Source organism: Aotus nancymaae, unplaced genomic scaffold (assembly GCF_030222135.1).
Source record: "Aotus nancymaae isolate 86718 unplaced genomic scaffold, 86718_ANA_hifiasm-v0.15.2.pri h1tg000006l, whole genome shotgun sequence".
NCBI classification, from domain to species: Eukaryota; Metazoa; Chordata; class Mammalia; order Primates; family Aotidae; genus Aotus; species Aotus nancymaae.
The window spans coordinates 97213539-97232808 of NW_026988417.1; the positions used below are offsets into that span (position 1 = coordinate 97213539).

General features: G+C 42.5%; 1 protein-coding gene across 3 annotated transcripts in view; it reads left to right on the forward strand.

The window, feature by feature from the left end:
• The window catches only part of ENPP6 (ectonucleotide pyrophosphatase/phosphodiesterase 6), a 245630-nt gene that overhangs the window by 75009 nt on the left and 151351 nt on the right, over positions 1-19270 (forward strand). For all 3 annotated transcript variants that reach the window (XM_012472543.3, XM_064369857.1, XM_064369863.1), the window contains one exon: positions 17588-17682. The gene's annotated coding sequence lies outside the window, so the exon portion shown is untranslated. The remainder of the gene's footprint in view (positions 1-17587; positions 17683-19270) is intronic.

A 19270-nucleotide genomic window follows, 5' to 3' on the forward strand; every position in this document is an offset into this window, starting at 1 on the left:
ACTAAAAGTACAAAATTTAGCCACGCATGGTGTCCTATGTGTGTAATCACAGCTACTTGGGAGGCTGAGTCACGAGAATCATTTGAACCCAGGAAGCGGAGGCTGCTGTGAACTGAGATGGTGCCACTGCACTCCAGCCCCGGTGACAGAGCAAGATTCCGTCTCAAAAAACAAAAGTAACTGGTCCTAAGTTGTCTGTTAGCAGCTGTAGTCAAGTGAAGACTGAAAACATTCCATTTTGGAGGAAGAATTAAGGCAAAAGCAAGCAAGCAAACACCCCTGCCCCCACCGTCCACCCGAAATGCACACAATCGTTTGCTTCACAGCACTTTTGTGTAATGCATTGTGTTTTCAGAATCCTCCTCAGAATCCTGCCTCTCCTGCTGCTTTGTGTTAATGAAGGCAGACTTGGGCAAGCGGAAGCTCTGTGCAGCTGGAGCTGGGCCCTTTCCTCTTACACACTGGGGCACTTCCTTCTGTCCTCACCAGCCAGTGTGTTTTACAGCTTGCAGGAGAGTATTACTACATCTGAACACTCGGAAATTAGATGCCGACACTGAGTATTGATTTACATAAAAATCTACATATTGATAGTTTTTCGGGAGCTACTCGCAGTCCCAGTGGCGCGGCTGCGGTGCACTCCATGGCATCTGGAGGTGGTGTTCCTACTGATGGCGAGCAGGCGACTGGGTTGGAGAGGGAGGTCATGTTGGCTGCAAGAAAGAGACTGGACCCGTACAATGAACTGCATCCAAAGGGAGCTTCAGGCAGTAAGGAAGACCCTGATTTAGTCCCCTTCATCACCAGCAACAGAATAGTGGGCTGCATGTGAAGAGGACAGCAGTACCATCATCCGGTCTTGGTTGCACAAAGGCGAGGCCCAGCGATGCCCCAGCTGTGGAGCCTATTATAAGCTGGTGCCCCACCAGCTGGCACGCTGAGCACCTGCACTAAGTTACTCAAAATATGCTGTAAAGCTTCTTTCCAATAAAGACTAGCCTTAAAAAAAAGTCTTAGTGCCTTTGCCTAGGACTTTTGAAAGTCTCAGTTTCCAAGAACCTATTCATGAGGTTGGGTGAGGACTTACTGTACTTGGAAAAGAAAAAAACTCCCCAAAAGTAGGTGAGCAAGAGACTTTCACTAATGTAGTATATCTATCCACAACACAGGAAGGGCGTGCGCGACCAAAAGCTGTTGAATTAAAAATCATCTTGTCACGTAAAGGTGACTCGCATTATGGAAATAGTTTATGTTGCCATTATTATTATTAACTGTTTTTTTTTTTGAGTCAGGGACTTACTCTGTCACCCAGCCTGGAGTGCAGTGGCATGACCTCGGCTCCCTGCAACCCCTGCCTCTGGGGTTCAAGCGATTTTCTCCTCAGCCTCCCAAGTAGTTGGGATTACAGACATGTTCCACCACACTTGGCTAATTTTTGTATTTTTAGTTGATACGGGGTTTCCCCATGTTGGCCAGGCTGGTCTTGGACTCCCGACCTCAAGTGATCTGCCTGCCTCAGCCTCCCGAAGTGCTGGCATGAGCCACCGCGCCTGGCCTATGTTGACATGATTCAGCTTCCTAAAATAATAATAAAATAATTGGAAAAATAGCTTGAAGAAAATTAAGCTTTTTATCTGGAATTTTGAAGATTTTTTTTTTAACCTCCTCAAGTGTTTGTATCGTTTCTTTGTCCTAATCACAAACAGGAAATTTCAAAGCATAACAAAGACCCAATTCTCGCTGCTCCGGTGTAGCTTCGGCGAGAATTTCAGCAGCAGTTCTGTGGTTGTCCTGACTGATGCCACCACTTTTGAACGCTGGTAAATGTGAAGAGTGTAAATTGCCTTTGTTGTTTACAAGGATGCTCTCATGCATATTTCTCATTCAATTTTTAATTAGCTAAAACTTGATTGATACTTAATGCATAATTGTGTGCTTTAAGTATATGTGTCCTTGTTATTTCCATGTTATAGCCAAAATTTGGACATGGAGATTTAGAGATTAAATAGCTTACTCACTCAAAGGTTCGAGTTAGCAGTCAAACCCCTATCCTGTGATTATTTTCCCTGCATCATGAGGTTTCTAAAAATGTGAAATAAACTTGGTTTTATAAGTAGAGCCAGACTCTTCATATTCTTCCCAGGTACAGGAAGTTGTAAGAACACCTTCTCCCTGGCTTTAAGAAGGTCAGAAGCTGCAGCTGTTAGAGAGTCCACATGGCTCCCAGGGGCAGCCCCTCCTATGCTGTCCTTCAGTGCCCCTGTCTGTTCACCCATGAGGAGTGGTTCAAAAGTCTCCAAGCACAGGTTACACAGAGCCCAGGTCACAGACAGGATGCCTGGCTCCCACCCCATAGCCCTTTTGTCCCCCCACTCACCCCTTGACTGGTGCCTTAAGAATATGTCATAGTCACCAACACTGCAGTTATGGGGAGCGGATTCGAGCTTCTAAAAGTAGGATGAGCTCATGGTTTATTGGCAGAAATAGGACCTGCTTGCAGAAGTGTGGTGGTCCTGGCTGCTCACGGCGATCCACAACGAATTGATCACTAAATTTTCTGGACTTTTTCGAGTCAGTTATTAAATGCATCCATTATTAAATAATACACATTGAAAGAATGCTTCTGGTTCCTGCAACTCTATGAAGGTAGCATGATTGTAGTGAGTAGCTCTCAAGCTGAAAGAGGTTTCTGTTTGACGAATGTGATTTTCATGAGGATGAGAAATCGTTTAACAGCAGAGCACATATCAGATTTAGCAACCATAAATATACTGGGAAAAGAAGCAGTGATCAGAATGCATCTCCATTTGACAGATCATGGTTGAATTACAACCACAAGTTGACTAAGAATACAAGGTTTTAGCAAAAATCAACCAAAATTTTTCACAGAATTTTATTCTATGAGAATCAATGGCTATGTGAAATTTACATGGAAGAATAGCATATATTTGATTATCGATTGTAAATTGTGTATTACACAGCCTTGATCTCAAATATGTGCATGTGTATACATTGTCATAGGCCCTTTAGGCTGCTATTACAAAATGCCATAAACACCACGGCCTGGAAACAACAGAAATGTGTTTCTTACAGTTCTGGAGGCTGGGACGCAACCTTCCTGGGACCAGGAGGTTCTCTGTCTCATGAGGGTCTGTTTCCTGGTGCATACATGGTGTCTTTTCTCTGTGTCCTCATATGGCAGAAGGGGCAAGCGAGTCTCTGGGAGCTCCTTTATAAGGGCGTTAATCCCGTTTCTGAAGGCCCACCTTCATTGACCTGATAATCACCTCCCCAAGGCCTCATCTCCTAACTTTCAGGGTTAGGATTTAAACATATGAATTTTGGGGGACAGAAACATTCAGTTCATTGCATATACATATGCATATATTCACACACACATTGTGTGTATATATAGTATACAGTATTTACATACTCTATATGCGTATATGCATAATACAATAATAAATATTGCATATACATATATTCACACACGTCGCATTTGTATATACTATATAGTGTATACATACTACATGTGTGTATATATAGTTATATACAGTATAAAAGTACTCTATGTATATATAGTATATATCGTATAAAGGGCATTCATCCCATTTCTGAAGGCTCCACTTTCACTAACCTAATCACCTCCCCAAGGCCTCATCTCCTAACTTTGGGGGTTAGGATTTAAACATGTGAATTTTGGGGGACAGAAACATTCAGTTCATTGCATGCACATATACGTATATTCACACCCACATATTGTATGTGTATATATAGTATATTTGCATACTGTATGTATATGCATACATGCATAATTCAATAATACAACAATACATATTGCATATTTTCACACACATTGTATGTATATATATAGTATATACATACTACATACGTGTATATGCGTATATGCATAATACGATAACATACTGCATATTGTATATGTATATGCCTATGTATTATTGTATTATGCATATATATATATTTGAGACCCTATTTTACACATTTACCAGCAGCACACCACTGCTTTTGAGAATGAAAGGGGTGCCATTATTACATATGTTGAAATACTGGGTGAAATCAGGACAGTCCGAGGCAATCCCAGAACCTGTGTAGGCCGGTCCAGCACACAGTCTCCCTCTGGGCTGTCCGAGGCAATCCCAGAACCTGTGTAGGCCAGTCCAGGACACAGTCTCCCTCTGGGCTGTCCGAGGCAATCCCAGAACCTGTGTAGGCCAGTCCAGGACACAGTCTCCCTCTGGGCTGTCCGAGGCAATCCCAGAACCTGTGTAGGCCGGTCCAGCACACAGTCTCCCTCTGGGCTGTCTGAGGCAATCCCAGAACCTGTGTAGGCCGGTCCAGCACAGTCTCCCTCTGGGCTGTCATTTTCTCACAGCTCCCTACCCCACCAGAGACGCTGCACAATCACTCCACAAAGGCTCTTCCTCACTGAGTCCCTTTGCCACAGGGAGTCACAGGAGCATTAAGTTACCTCCTGAGCAACCATCTTCATCCTGCTTCGTCTCTTTCACAGGTTTCGTGGAAGCACCGTTTCTGGCATTGATTAGCTCTGAGACCATAGAAGGGTCCCTTATAAAGTTTGTGGGTCTTAATTTTCTTACAGCAAAATGGGGCTAATAGACCCACCGTGCAGGGCTGCTGCAAGGATTCGAACTAGACTGTGTCAAGGGCTTTCTATGTGCTTGGCACAAGATATATGCTGGATGAATGGCAGTGTTTTTGCTGTCATTACTGCTCCTGCTGCTACTTTGAGTGTCCCTGTCTCAGGCTCTGAGTTTTTGGACACACCCCCATTACTTGGGCCCCTGGGACTTTGATGGTTTAGACTCCTTTCACCCACTCTAAAGCTGAGAGTTTCTCCACCCCTTCCCATGCCCCATCCTGACTTAGGAGGAGTGGTCACAATGAGGGGTAACCAGGGGTCACTCTGTTGTTTTCCTTGAGGGCCTGGTACTTAGGGGCGGGCCTCCAGAAACAGCTCTGGGTCCTCAAACCTGTCCTTGGCCCTAGCTACGTGATCCAGCTGTACATACTATGCCCAAGTCAGGCCAACCAGACTGCTTCAGTGCCGGCTATGGCGGTCAGTCCAGAGGGCCTCCTCATCCAACATGGGCCAATGAGAACCCCTTCCTGGACTCTTCTGAGTTGGAATGAAGGGAAGGAGTCAGTGCCTCTGATTGGGAGCTTGAGGTTCAGGAGCTAATGGAGACATGTTGGCTATCTACAAGAGCCAGTGGAAGAGTCTGAAACCAACGACACAGTGAACTAGACCCCAGATGGCGGAAGAGTCCTGCTAGGACAGAGGTCACTGAGGCCTGACTGCATCCTGACCCTCTCTTAAGGCACACTGAGATCTCCACTCCAATCAAAAGGCAGCATCAGCCTGGCGCAGTGGCTCACACCTGTAATTCCAGCACTTCAGGAGGCCAAGGTGAGCAGATCACAAGGTCAGGAGTTCGAGACCAGCCAGACCAACATGGTAAAACCCTATCTCTACTAAAAATATAAAAATTAGCCAGGAATGGTGGTGTGCACCTGTAATCCCAGCAACTCAGGAGACTGAGGCAGGAGGCTCACTTGAACCTGGGAGGCAGAGTTTGCAGTGAGCTGAGATCACGACACTGTACTCCAGCCTGGACGACAGAACAAGACTCCATCTCAAAAAAAAAAAAAAAAGGCGACATCTCAACTCCCCTCCCTCGCCCACCTGCCCTCCCTTCCCTCCCTCCCTCCCTCCCTTCGTTCCTTCGTTCCTTCGTTCCTTCCTTCCTTCCTCCTTTGTCTCCAGTCTCGCTATGTTGCACAGGCTGGGCTCAAACTCCTGGGCTCAAGAGGGCCTCCCACCCCAGCCCCCTGAGTAGCTGGAACTACAAGCACCCACCATGCCCAGGGCTCTGGTTTTCTTCATTAAGTCTCCAATGAATGGGAGGCTTTAAGCCTTAAAAGTGTGACACTGTATTTCTTTAAGCCCCAAAGACTTCAAAGTACTACGCCTGTGCTTCTGAAGGGTTTCTTAAGGGTGATGTATTTCCAGAATAATTTAGCATACCTTTTGTGCACCAGGCGAGATGACTTGGCCATTTGTGCTTGCTGGTCCGGTCCCTGAGGCTGTAGCAGTGGCTTCCACGGGGTCTTTTTGGTGGGATGCCACTGCCCTTTACTCTCAGCCTTTGCCTAAGCTAATTGAAGTCAGCTTTCCTTCACTTGCAGTAACAATAAAAAATTCCTAATGCGTCCTCCTAGGGTCCCAGGTTCAGGAAAGGGAAATCAGACACTCCTTGCCCCTGCTCTAGGGAAAATATGTAGGGAACCAGCCCCACACCCCACCCATGGGTATGCCGAGTTCAGTGGTGACAAAGGAATGAGAAAAAGGTTAAGAATGCATAGTGGGACCAGGGTGCCATCGCTTGCACTGGAGGCAGTGAAGGCCTCGAGCTCTGATCTCCCACACTATTTATTGGTTACAATCACTTAGTCTATAGGGTAGGCAGTGGAGTGATGGTGGGGAGAGGGTGTTGTCATGGTGGGGTGAATCAGTGAGCTGGAACTGGTGTGTCATTCTAAAGATTGATAACAGTGGCCGTTTGGGAGTTTCACAAAACAAGAACACGTGGTTATCTTCAGCCTATTATCTATGTGCAGCTGGTGGAACGCAGGCCTTACAAGGAGCCTACACATCTGGTTACGTCTTAGTGCTACGAGGGGGTTTTATGTCCTTGAGCTCAATGTTTACGGTAACAGAGCCTGGGTCACCCTGCACGGGAACATGAGGCATGGAGAAGTCTGCCTCCCCAGAGGCCTCCCCAGTTTGTATGTTACTCATAACCAATTTCTGTAGGCACTCTGCAAGTCCTTTCTCCTTTGCTGCTTGCCCCAACAGAATAGGCCCCTGTTTCATATCAGCGCTAACTCTCAATGGGCTGTGTCAGATGCTCAAGAGAAGCATATTTCTGATCCAAATGAAAGGACTGAGATACCAGCGCCCAAGCCCCGAGGAATCTACAAGGGTCTTGTGCTCTAGGAGGGTCAGAAGTGGCTTCTACTACCGTCTTGCTTTGGGAGTCCAAGTAAATAACAGACTGAATGCCCTGCTGTGCTCTGAAGTAGACATGAGGTGTCCAATTCGAGGGAGACTGTGCCTTTGCAGCCCTGCCCCCAAGCCTGTGGCAGGCATTGCCGTCGATCCCGACATGGGCCTGTGCACCCTGGCGCACCAGCAGTGCTGCCGGCTGGCCCTTCTCTGGTGCTCTTGGTCCTGCTTGGAGAAGTCACCGAGCTTGTCTTCTTGGCTGAGTGGGCCTCCGTGTCTAGAGACCACAGCCTTGAAATGACTGTTTGGGATGTGGGTCTGTGAGTTCTTGCATACGGACGTTTACAAGCCACAAAGCCATCCTCGTGTCTGCAAGTGAAAGGTTAATACCCAGGGAAGGCGAAAATCTCCTTTGAAATTGCTAGTGAAAGGTGGGCTAGACCAGAGGAATATAGAGTTAGGCTTATGTAGCAGCCTGGGTTTCCATAGAAACAAGATGCAGTGGCGTCAGACGCATGATTAAACTTTTCCACACTGGTTTTAAGCCTGGAAGGAGGCTGGAAGAGGGTACTTACTCCCTGTGCAGGCACAGTGCGGATTTTGACAGCAAAGTCCTCCAAAAAGTCTCAGGCAAAGCAAATGGCAGTGACTCCCCCCGCCACACACAAAATTTGTGTACGAGCCTCCGCTACAGCCTCCCAGGCCGAACTAGAGTGGCACATACGCAAGGTTGTCTCGCTTGGGGGACAAAAGGTATCGTAACTCATCCTGGAAACACATCACCCTTAAGAAACCCCTTAGAAGCACAGGGGTAGTCATTTGGGGTCTTTGGGGTTTAATGAAATACAGCATCACATTTTGCAGCTCAAAGCCTCCTATGTATTGGAAACTGGGTGAAGAAAGCCAGAAGCGTGATGCCGCCTGGGTAGGAGGGCCCGGCTGCAGCCTTCAGCAAGCAGCAGCAGGAAGCCGCAGCCCTGAATCAGGGCCTTTGTTCTCCGGAAGCTGGCAGGAGTAGGCCCTTCTGCTCACACTGTCCTCGGGCAGTATGCGTGTGTCCCTAGGAGCCCACGGTGGTGACCTCCTAGGTGCAGCGGGAGTTGGGCGTGGAAGGCGGGCTGGGGGCAGCTGGGGACAGCACTCACTGTGCTGCCCCTGCTCCTCCACTCAGCAGTGAGGACTGGGCTCCCATCCAGTGAAAGGGCTGGAAGCTTTCTGCGAGAAGCAGCCAGTCTTGATTGGTTGGTTGGTTTGAAATGTATCCATTATTTAATTAGGTTCTTTGCAAGAAATTGAGAACCGCAGTTGGTGAGGATAAATTGTGTTTCTGAGTGAGAACACACAATGAAGGTAGCCCTAGAGCTCAGGGCTGACTTTGGTTCAGGGCAGAATTTGCGAGTCCACAGATTTCTGATCTGCCTTGCGCTGCTGTGTGAGCTGCATTTCTTTCTCTGTGTGGAAGTGCTCACCTTCCTAGTGTCTGTGCGTGTGCAGGAGGGAGACGTGGGGGATTTTCACACTGCTGATAGCAGCTCTGTTGGAGGTGGTGATGATGAATTTCTGGTGTTCTATGCAGAGGAGCTCAGTTGAGGACCAGAGGTCTAGTGACTGCTCAGCTCAGAAAAACCACCCTCTGGGCTCTGTGATGCCCAGTGAGGATGACTGGCATGGACCCGGGAACGAGGCTGCCTGCAGCCTTCCCATGCACTGACTGAAGGGTTTCTTGCCAGGGCTCCACACTTCCAAGACATATCTTCAGTAGGCGCATACAGGCATTTCGTGAAGTTCAACCACCCAGGCACCTCCATTCTTAAGCCCAGATGGTTTTGTGACAGCAGCAAGAACTTTCTCCTTTTTCAGCTCTGGATTTAGTGGCTGAATGCTTCCTCTTGTGCATGGCTTTTCTTGATGACAAGCAGGTCAGAACTATCCGTCCATTCCCCTGATGGGTCAGGGCTTCTGCTGCAGAGGGGCTTCCCCCTCCTGGGCTCCTTGGGTTTGAGATTACCCTCCTTAATCTCGCCACTGGCACCAGCCTTCTTGGCTACAGGTTTCTTTCCTTAGCTTCCAGCTTCTCAATTTTTCACTCACCATCTTGCAGCATGGGAAAGAGCTGGGTCTGTTTTGATGGAACTCATCATGAAATAGATGCAGAAGCAGAGGCAAAAGTTTCAGTGTTTTATCAATTGCTTGAAAAGCTATGAATATATAGATTCACAGAATGTGTAGTGCTGGAGGAAGCCAACATACTACAAGAGAAGAAAGATATTTAGCATGAAAATATACTTAATCCCTGGCCAGTCTTAGGGAGAATGGCATGGCCAGCTCCTCTCAATCTGGGAAGGAGCACTGAGGAACAAGACCATGGGGGTCCATGTTCTGGAGTCTGAATCTCAGTCGGATGTGAGGCTTCTGAACCCATGGTACAAGTGAGGCTTCCTGGCGGGCCTAAACTTCTGATTAGGAAGAGTGACTTCAAAGTCCGTCAGTAGTTCCCATTTCTTCCAGAAGAGCAAATACAGCATCAATAGTTTCCTACTGCTGTTCTTACAAATGTATCAGAAATTGAGTGGCTCAAAACAACACAAATGTATTATCTTATGCTCTGGATGTCACAAGTCCAAAACGGGTCTGCCGGGCTGAAGTCAAAGTGTTGGCAGGGCTAGGTTTCTTTCTGGGGGACTCCAGGGGAGAACCCTTTTCCTTGACCCCTCCAGCTGCCCACGTGATCCTCTCTCTCCCTCTCGCTGCAGGCAGCAGCCGTGCAAGGTCTTCCAGTTCTTTGCATGACACATTACTCTGACCTCCTGTTCTTCCTTCTTCCACATTAAGACCCTTGTGATTCCCCTGGATGGACTCCAATAATCCAGGATAATCCCCTGTCAACTTTTAATTACGTCTGCTACTTTAATTCCCCTTTTTCATGGAACCTACTTCATCTACAGGCTCTAGGGATAGGATGTGAACATCTTTGAGGGGCCATTATGTTATAGGAGTTATTAAGGAATTATTTTAGGCAGATAGAAAAAAGGGTCCTTAGGAAGTTTCTTTTTCTTTTTTTTTTTTCTTGTCTAGCAGGAAAGCCTCTGCTCTTGGGTGGGGGGCAAGCTTTGATATGCAAATACTGGCCGTTACAAACTGGGTCCCCCAAAACATGGCAATTCCCGTCATCTTCTTCTTGTCCCCGCATGTGCCTGGCAACATGGCTGCCCCCACATATCCCCATGTGTGTAGAACATCATGGCACCCTGCATTTGCTTATTAAAGGACTAGGGTGGGAAGGTCAGTTCCCCCCGCTACCCCCGCCACAACATGAGTGACACATCCAGTGATACCAATGCCCAAACCCCCTGCAAATCAAACACCACCTCCTCCAGCCTCCTTATATAACTGTTTTCAACAGCACTCGGGGTTCAGATCCCTCCTTCTGTCTCTGTACAGGGGAAGCCTCCTCCTTCTTTCTTGCCTATTAAATTCTCCACTCCTTAAAACCACTCCACATGTGTCCATGTTGTTTTCTTCAAACCGGTGCAGACCAAGGACCCTGGTGTTCCTCCAGTCACGGGAGCCTATCATTATGTGTTCCACAGGGCAGCTCCAGCTTGTCAGGATACCTGTGACATTTTGAGGTCCTTGGCTTCAGCTGTTTGGGAATGTCAATGAGGATGAATGATCTGTCATCACTCACCATTTTACTTCTAAACTCTTGTGCCAAAGCCAGTAACATACTAGTGAGTAAGCCTCCCAGTGTGACGTCTCAACACCTCCTCGCTGATCTCATTTGGTGATACTCAGATTAGTTCTCACAGTAACCTTTTGAAATTGACATAACCATTCGCAGATTCATAGTGAGGAGACTTATAAAATTATATGCTATAGTAATACTTCCAAATTCAAGTGTAAAGGTTTTATGTCCTTAGTGACCCCAGTCTTTTGCAGGGTTCTATTTTTTTAAATATTTGGCCACTAGAGGGAGACAGCTCTTCGTAGAACTGAGGCCATTTTGCATGCTTGTGGGTGTGGATAGAGGAAACACTGCGTTTAAAAATGGTATCCAGGGCTGACCTAGCAGGTTGACAATGAAAGGGACCGTGCCTGATCTCATCCTCAGCGCAGGCCTCAGTGAACAATTTCCACCAGCATCTTCAGGGATCACCCTTCAGTAGTAAAATACGCCATTCAAACCAAGGACTTTTTTAACCTAACCGTGGACGCTGTAACATTTTAAACAACCTTCTCTGCCTTTGAAGCCTACTTTGTGGAAAGAAAGGCCGATAAGTTATCAGAACGGACACTATATAAAATCATAGAATCCCCAAAATTCTAAGTCTCTAAGTGGGGCATGTGGCATCTAAAACCATGGCCATTGCTTACCTAGACAAGCCGTGTTCAAACCACATGTCACCCAAGATTGCTCTCAATTGGGAATGAGGATTCATTTTCTCTATTAGAGAGTTCTGGGTTCCCCCACACAAGATTTGCTCCTGACACCTCAGAGTGTATGATATACGACTTCTGTACTAAAGAGGTTGCTTCCAGTGAGGTAAATTGTCTGATACGGTAATCATGTGCGTCTAATTAAGGCTGCATGCAGAAAAATCAGCCACAGATGCCAAATAGCCGACTTAGGAACACAGGGACCACAGGCAGGGCTCAGTAAGGATGAGGCAGAATGACTTCAGTTTAAAGCTGTGTATGACAGATCTTTACGTGATTATTAGAAAAGTAATTAGAAACTTACCTTTTTACTGTTGATTTAAAGCTTAATTAGCCATGGAGCGAGAATATGGGTTGTTCGATACCAGTTTTGAAATTTGTTGAGTTCTTTTACAGTCCATTTTTCATAGCGGTTCCATCTATACTTGGAAAGAATATGAATTCTCTGCTTATTTGGTGTAATGTTTGGTATCTATCCATAAGACTATTTCTGTTGATTATGCTGTTAAAATATGCATTTTAAATGATTTTGAACTATCGGTTACTTGGAGGGATGTTTTGAAATCTCCCACTGAGGTGGGAGGTTTTTCAATTCCTTCTTGTAGTTCTATTTCTGCTTCATCTCTTTTGAGACCCTGCTACTAAATTATTCGAAGGTTGGAACTGACCCATTTTCTTAATAAATTAAGCCTTTTCATTACGCCTTCTCTTTACCTCTAGTTATGAGTTTTCCTTAAATTCTTAATTATTAATATTATTTTAACTGATATTTCTTTTGATTTGGCTGCATAGTTACCATTTTTTTAATTCCTTCTTGTATCTCAAACTTTTTAAATGGGCTGACTTGCCTCATGCCTAAAGCACATCCTTTAGAATTTCTTTTAATGAGGATCTATGTTAGGGTCACCACCTGCAGGGGTCTGTCCTGCAGACCCTGACTCAGTGACTGATGAATAAAGTACACTGACACACAGATACTATGCTTTGCCGGTTCTGCTGAGGGTCAGTGGCTGCTTACAGACTTACGGAGAGTACTGTAAACAGATAGCAGCCACTGGCTCCTACCAGTCAGTGAGACTTGCATTTATTTAGTAAAGTTTAATTGACTAAGGCTTGAGTCAACACCACCAGAGGTGAAAAATTAAAGGACGGGTTCCAATGCCCAAAGCAAACACCGTTAGTGGGTAATATCCCTGGTTGACCTCCCTGGAGAGGACCATCCAGTTCAAAGGTAAGTTTTAAGACCACATGAGTAAACAAGTTAGTTAGGTAAACTACTCACATTCCTTTGTCTTTGCACCCTAATCTCTCCGGCTCCCACAAAGAGACTCTGGCTGCCTTCAGCTAAAAACTATAGAAAAAACCTTTAGGCCTTCCAAAAGGGTTTAAGACTATATTCTATAACTTTCCCTAATGTTTTTCCCTTAATATTTTTGCCACCACCCTGAGTGAATTCCCACACATCTATTAGGCAAACTTTTTCAGTCTGTTTAAAAATACTTTTTCCAGGGCCTACTTGAGGGTGGAGGGTGGGTCAAGGGAGAGGATTGAAAAACTACCTATTGGGTACTATGCTTATTACCTAGATGATGAAATAATCTGTACACCAAACCCCTATAATACACAATTTACCTTTAGATCAAACCTGCATATTTATCCCTGAATTGAAAGGTTAAAAGAAAAAAAAAAAACCTTTATTTTGTTCTAATCTTCAAAGTTATTTTCCCTGAGCACACAATTCTAGATTCATCATTATTTTTTATTTAGCACCTTAAAGATATTGCTTCATTGCCTTCTGGCTTCCCTTGTTGCTATTGAGTAATCATTGGTTATTCTAATTTTTGCCCCTGCTGAGCTATCTCTTGTTTCACTATGTCTGCTTTTACAATTTTTCTTTCTGTCTTTGGTGTTCTGCAATTTCACTATGATCTGCCTAGATGAGTATTACTTTTAATTTCTTCTGTTGGGAATGTATTGAGCTTCCTGAATTAGACAGCTGTCTTTCATCCCTTCTGGGAAATTCTCAGCTGCCATCTCTTCATATATTACTTTATCACTTTCTCTTCTACATTAGCATTTATGCTTAAATGTTTATTAGATGTTTTCAGTCTATCTTCCAAGTTTCCCAACCTTTCTTCCATATTTTCTTTCTCTTTTTCTGTTTGTACTATATTCTGCATAATTTTCTCAGATCTATCTTCCAGTTTATTAATGCCTTATTTAGCTTTGTCTAATTTTCTATTATTGTGTTTATTTTACTTTTCAGTTTTGTAATTTTTATTTTTAAAATATATGCTTCAGTTTTAAACAATTGTTTACCACTTACTCATATTTTCACCCCGTCATTTATTTCTTAAAGTGTGTAAAATATATGCATTTTATATTGTAGGAGAGCAAAAATGATTTCCCTTCAGCTTTGTAGGTTCTTTAGCTGAGCTATAAATTAAATTGACATAAGACAGATTAACAAGAGAAAAATCACATTTAATTATGTCCATACACACAGGAGTCCCACAAAATATGAGACTCCAGGAAAGTTCAGATGATTGAAGCTTATATAGCATTTTGAGCTACAGAAAGGAATGGGAGCTTGGGGCTTCTGAGGGGAGGTGGTGACATAAATTGTGGGAGGGTGAGGGGAGGAAATGTATAATGAATAAAGATTATCTTCTTAGGCAGATTAAAAAGTTTCTCAGGTGATAGGCTGGGCCCAGTGGCTCATGCTTGTCATCTCAGCAATTTGGGAGGCCAAGGCAGGAGGATCACTTGAGGTTAGGCATTTGAGACCAGCCTTCCCAACATGGTGAAACCCTGTCTCTACTAAAAATAGAAAAATTAGCTGAGTGTGGTGGCACATACCTGTAGTCCCAGCTATTCGGAAGGCTACAAAGCAGTCCTTAAGGGGGAATTTATAGCGTTAAATAAATATACTAGAAAAGAAGGAAGATCTAAAATCAGTCATCTAAGTTTTCACTTTCGGAAACTAAAGGGAAAAAAAGCAAAATTCAAAGTAAGCAGAAGTAAAGAAATAATAAGAATTAAAGGCAGAAATCAATGAAATAGAAAATGAGAAATTTATAATAGAGAAGACCAATAAAGCAAAAAACTGGTTCTTTGGAAAAATCAATATAATTAATAAGCCTCTAGCTAGGTAACTATGAAAAAAAGAGGGCACAAATTATTACTATCAAAAATGAAATAAGGGACTTTACTACAGATCCCATGGACATTAAAATTATAATAAAGATGATTGTACTTGCAGTCAAATAAAAATAAAAATAAAATTATAAAGAAATGGTATGAACAACTCTATGTCTACGTTTTGATAACCTAGATGAAATGGACCAATTATTTGAATGATATAATCTGCCAAAGCTCACACAAGAAGATATAGACAATCTGAATAAGCCATCTGTTTTAAAAATCAAATAGACAATTAATAACCTTTCCAAACAGAAAGCACCAGGCACAGATAGATTCACTGGTGAATTCTAACATTTAAGAAAGAAATCATACCGGTTCTCTACACTCTCATAAACGTAGATGCAAAAATACTCAATAAAATACTAACAAATCAAATCCGACAATGTACAAAAATAATTATAAATCATGACCAAGTGGGATTTACCCCAGGTATGCAAAACTGGTTTAACTTTTGAAAATCAATTAATGTAATCTATCATGTCAGCAGGCTAAATAAGAAAAAAATCACACGATCATATCAATAGATGCAGAAAAAGCATCTGACAAAATCCAACTCCTATTTACACTAAAAACTCTCAGTAAACTAGGAATAGAGTGAAATTTCCTCAAACTGATAAACGATATCTACAAAAATCCTATAGCTAACACTCTTAATGGTGAGAAACTTTAAGCTTTTCTACTGAGATTAGGAACAAAGCAAGTGTGTCCTCTCTCACTGCTCCTTTTCAACATTGTACCAAGAGTCCTAGCTATGCAACAAAAGAAAAGAAAAGGTATGTAGATTAGGAAGGAAGAAAGTAAACTGCCTTTGTTTACAGATGACACAATCTTCTATGTAGAAAATCTAACAGGCTCAACAACAACAACAAAGCCCTTCTGAAACTATTAAGCAATTATAGAGAGGTGGGGAAATTCAAGGTTTATATACAAAACTCAATTGCTTTCCTATATGCCAGCAATGAACAAGCACGATTTGAAATTAAAAATACAATATTATTTAGATTAGCATCCCCAAAGGTGACATAGTTAATTGCACATCTAACAAAGTATGTATACAATCACTAAGAGGAAAACTACAAAACCCTGATGAATGAAACCAAGGAAGTGCTAAATGAATCTGCAGGCATTTATGCAATATACTCTATATGGACCATGTTACCTCTCTCACATCAGAAAAACACCTCAATTCCAAAACATAACTGACCCCAACAGTTTTCAATAAGAAATTATGGACCTGAACCATTAAAAGCAAGTAATCAATATGTTATTGGCAAGTAATAAAATATGGTGAGGTGGGAGGAGAAGCAGAATAAATAATCTGAGAAAGCATTACTATAGAAGATGATATCTACTGTAGACTCTACCATTTCTCATGTTCCCTCAGCTAAGTTCCTTCACCAATATGATGCTCAGCTTCCTCCAAAGTGAAGAGGTCAGGTTGATTATCTCTACAGTCTGTTCACAGTGACATAATTCTGAGCTCCCAGTTCCTTTCTTCAAAGCAGTTTATCCCCATCCAGGAGCAACCGAGATGTGGCAATTCTTTGTCAAGACATTTCAGTTTATATACTATTACATTTTTCCTTCATATTGCACATTTTAAATGTAAACTTAAACATATTCCTTTGGCTAACCATTTTTTCCAGTTTTCTTTTGAAATCACTAAACAGTTTTTATTGATTTTAAATTAGTTTTTACATTTCAACTCTCTTATAATTATTAAATAATCCATCTTACTTCTCTCTGAATACATGATGATTTTTATTTATCTGGCAAAGACATAAAGAAAGAACATTAGGTCATTTGTACCAGAGAATTTGAGCCAGGACTCAGAATTGCTCATTCTTGACGGCTGTACTGAGATCACTTCCCTAGTTCTATTTTGAAGATAAAGTTCCTTTGTTACCTTGGAAAATGGTTTGAATTAGGTTAACTTCCCTCCTTTTTCTGATTTATATGATGAAGTGATTGCTTAAAGATGGCAAGTCTCCTAGAGTCCTGATCTTGACAAATGGTACCACTCCGTCATTTAAGGCAGAACCTTGGGAGTCATCCAAGACCCTTCTCTCTCCCTTACCACCCACATGTTCAATTAATCTCCAAGGCCTGCTGATTTTTTAAAAATAAAATTATAGTATGTTTCTGACCTATAGAAAATCAGACCCCATGATACAAACAACATCAGTGAACCAACCCTCACGTTTGTAAAATGGTAACATTTTTAATATATACATGTGTGTAGTTATATATATGTGTATATATATCCACTTTAATTGTCTTTTTAAGGAAATAGAACATTATAGACAGAGTTGAAGCCCCCCAATCCTAATTTTGGTATTTGTAATTTTCATGATGTTTGTACTATTATTATGGAGAGTACTGGGCTGTATGTTTACATATTAACATTTTATACTGCATGCATTCATCTGCAGCTTGTTGTTTTATCTCACTTAATATTGTTCTTGAGATTATTCAAGAACTAGACACTTAAGTCTAGTTCATTCTCTTAAACAGATGTATAGTGTTCCATTACATAAATACTGACATCATTTATTGATACCCTTGTTAATTGACATTCAGATTATTTCTAATTTTTTGCTATTGCAAACACTGCTGCAATAAATCTCCATGTGCCTGTCTCCTTGCACAAGCAAATATATGAGAACGTCTTTAGGGCACAGTGGACTGTGGTGTGCCAAGATTTTTATCGCCTCCACTGATGGGGATAGTGGGTAGGGCCTGAGATACAGAGTGTAGTCTACCATTTTTATGGTGTCTACTATGGGAGCAGACACCATATGTAAAAGATCTTGCTTTACGTAAATTAACTCATTCAATATCATATCATGGATATGATAACCCTGTGAGAAAGGCACTAATGTTATCCTCTTTTTACAGACAAGAAGCTGACGCATGGTGAACAATTAAATAACTTGACCAGAGTAAGCCATTTGTAAACATCAGAAGCAGTGAAGACTGCAGTGCTTCTCCAGGTAAGTATCTGGGAATGAAACTGCTAGGTGCAGGAGTTAAGTGTGTTCTCAACTTTACGAGATAATGCCACATTGCTCTTCAAAAACGCTTTATTAATTGACACTCCCAGCAGCACTCTGTGAGAGCTTCTTGTGCCAGTCTAAGGGAGGAGAAAATGGTGTCTTTGTTGTTTGCATTTGACTTTCCTTGATTTATTATGAGGTTGAATATCTTTTTGTAAGGTCTTTGGCTGTTCATGTTTTTTTATTCTGTTGCTTGACTGTTCATATTCGATGCCCTTTCTCTTACCTTTTTCCTTATTGGTTTTGGTAAGTTCATTACACATTCTGGTTACTAAGTCTCTGTGTTCTATTTTTTTGCATATCTCTCCTCTCAGTTGTCAAGAAGAACCAATGTACTGAGCTATAGTTCCAATAATATATGAGACACTATTTTAACTTTAAATTTACTTTTTAATGAGAAGAAATGACTGTAAGTCATATTCTATTTCTGAGAAAATCTGTACCATCTTTCCATGTTGTCTGAGCAAATTAGAATGACGTCAGTGTCAAACATCAGAAGAGGTTAATGACTCATCTTCCCAAAGGAGGGTGAGTGTGACCGAACTTCTCTGAAAATCAGCTTGTATCTTCAAGTGAACAGCTTTCTACAGCACTCATGGTTTCCATTAATAAGATTTTTTTGTTTTTGATTTTGGTCACAGGATTATAAACTATTTGTCATGGGAACAAATAGGTTGGTATTACGGAAAATCTTTTAGCCTGTTTTAGTAAAGAGACATAGAAACTTTCCTATGGCGAGAGTGGGTGTAGATTTAATTCTTATAGTAGTAGGTTGCATGTATTTGAAATAACCTTCTCTTCTAGCTGCTAAACAAAGGGCAATTGTTACTCCATTGTTTTGTATTCTCAAGGTTTCTGTTACTGATGACTAGGCTTCTGGTTTCAATTTAATATTTTTAGCTTTTAATTTTGAACATATTTTAGGTGTACTGAAAATTTGCAAAAGTAATGCAGAGTGCCCCATAAACCTTACCCATGTTTCCCCAGTGTTAACATCGTACATTACCATAGTACCCAAACTAAGAAATTAACGTTGACAGAATACTATTAACTAAAGCGGAGACTTTGTTTGAATTTGCTGATGTTTTCCTTACTTCCTCTTTCTGCTCTGGCACCCTATCCAGGATCCCACATTACGCTTAGTTGTCGTTTCTCCCTAGCTGCCTCTGGCTTGGTCTACCCCTGTTTCTTCTGACCTTTATAATCTTAAGGAATATGTGCCAGCCTGGGTTTTCTCTTGATTATGTGGGAGTCAGGAATTTTTAGAAAGAACATCACAGAACAAGTGCCCCTCCCACCTCTCTATGAGGAACGTGACATCCACAGGACACCACAGGTGATGTTAACCTTCATGAGCTGGTTAATGTCGAGTTCACCAGGTTTTCCCATTGCACCATTGCTGTTTTTCCAGTTCCCCACTCCGTTCTTTGGAAATGAGTCTGTAGCTCTGTCCCAGCCTCAGTGGAGAGGAGTGAGGATTTAGTTCCTCCTCCAGGATGGGGAGCATCAATGTATATTTTCTGAA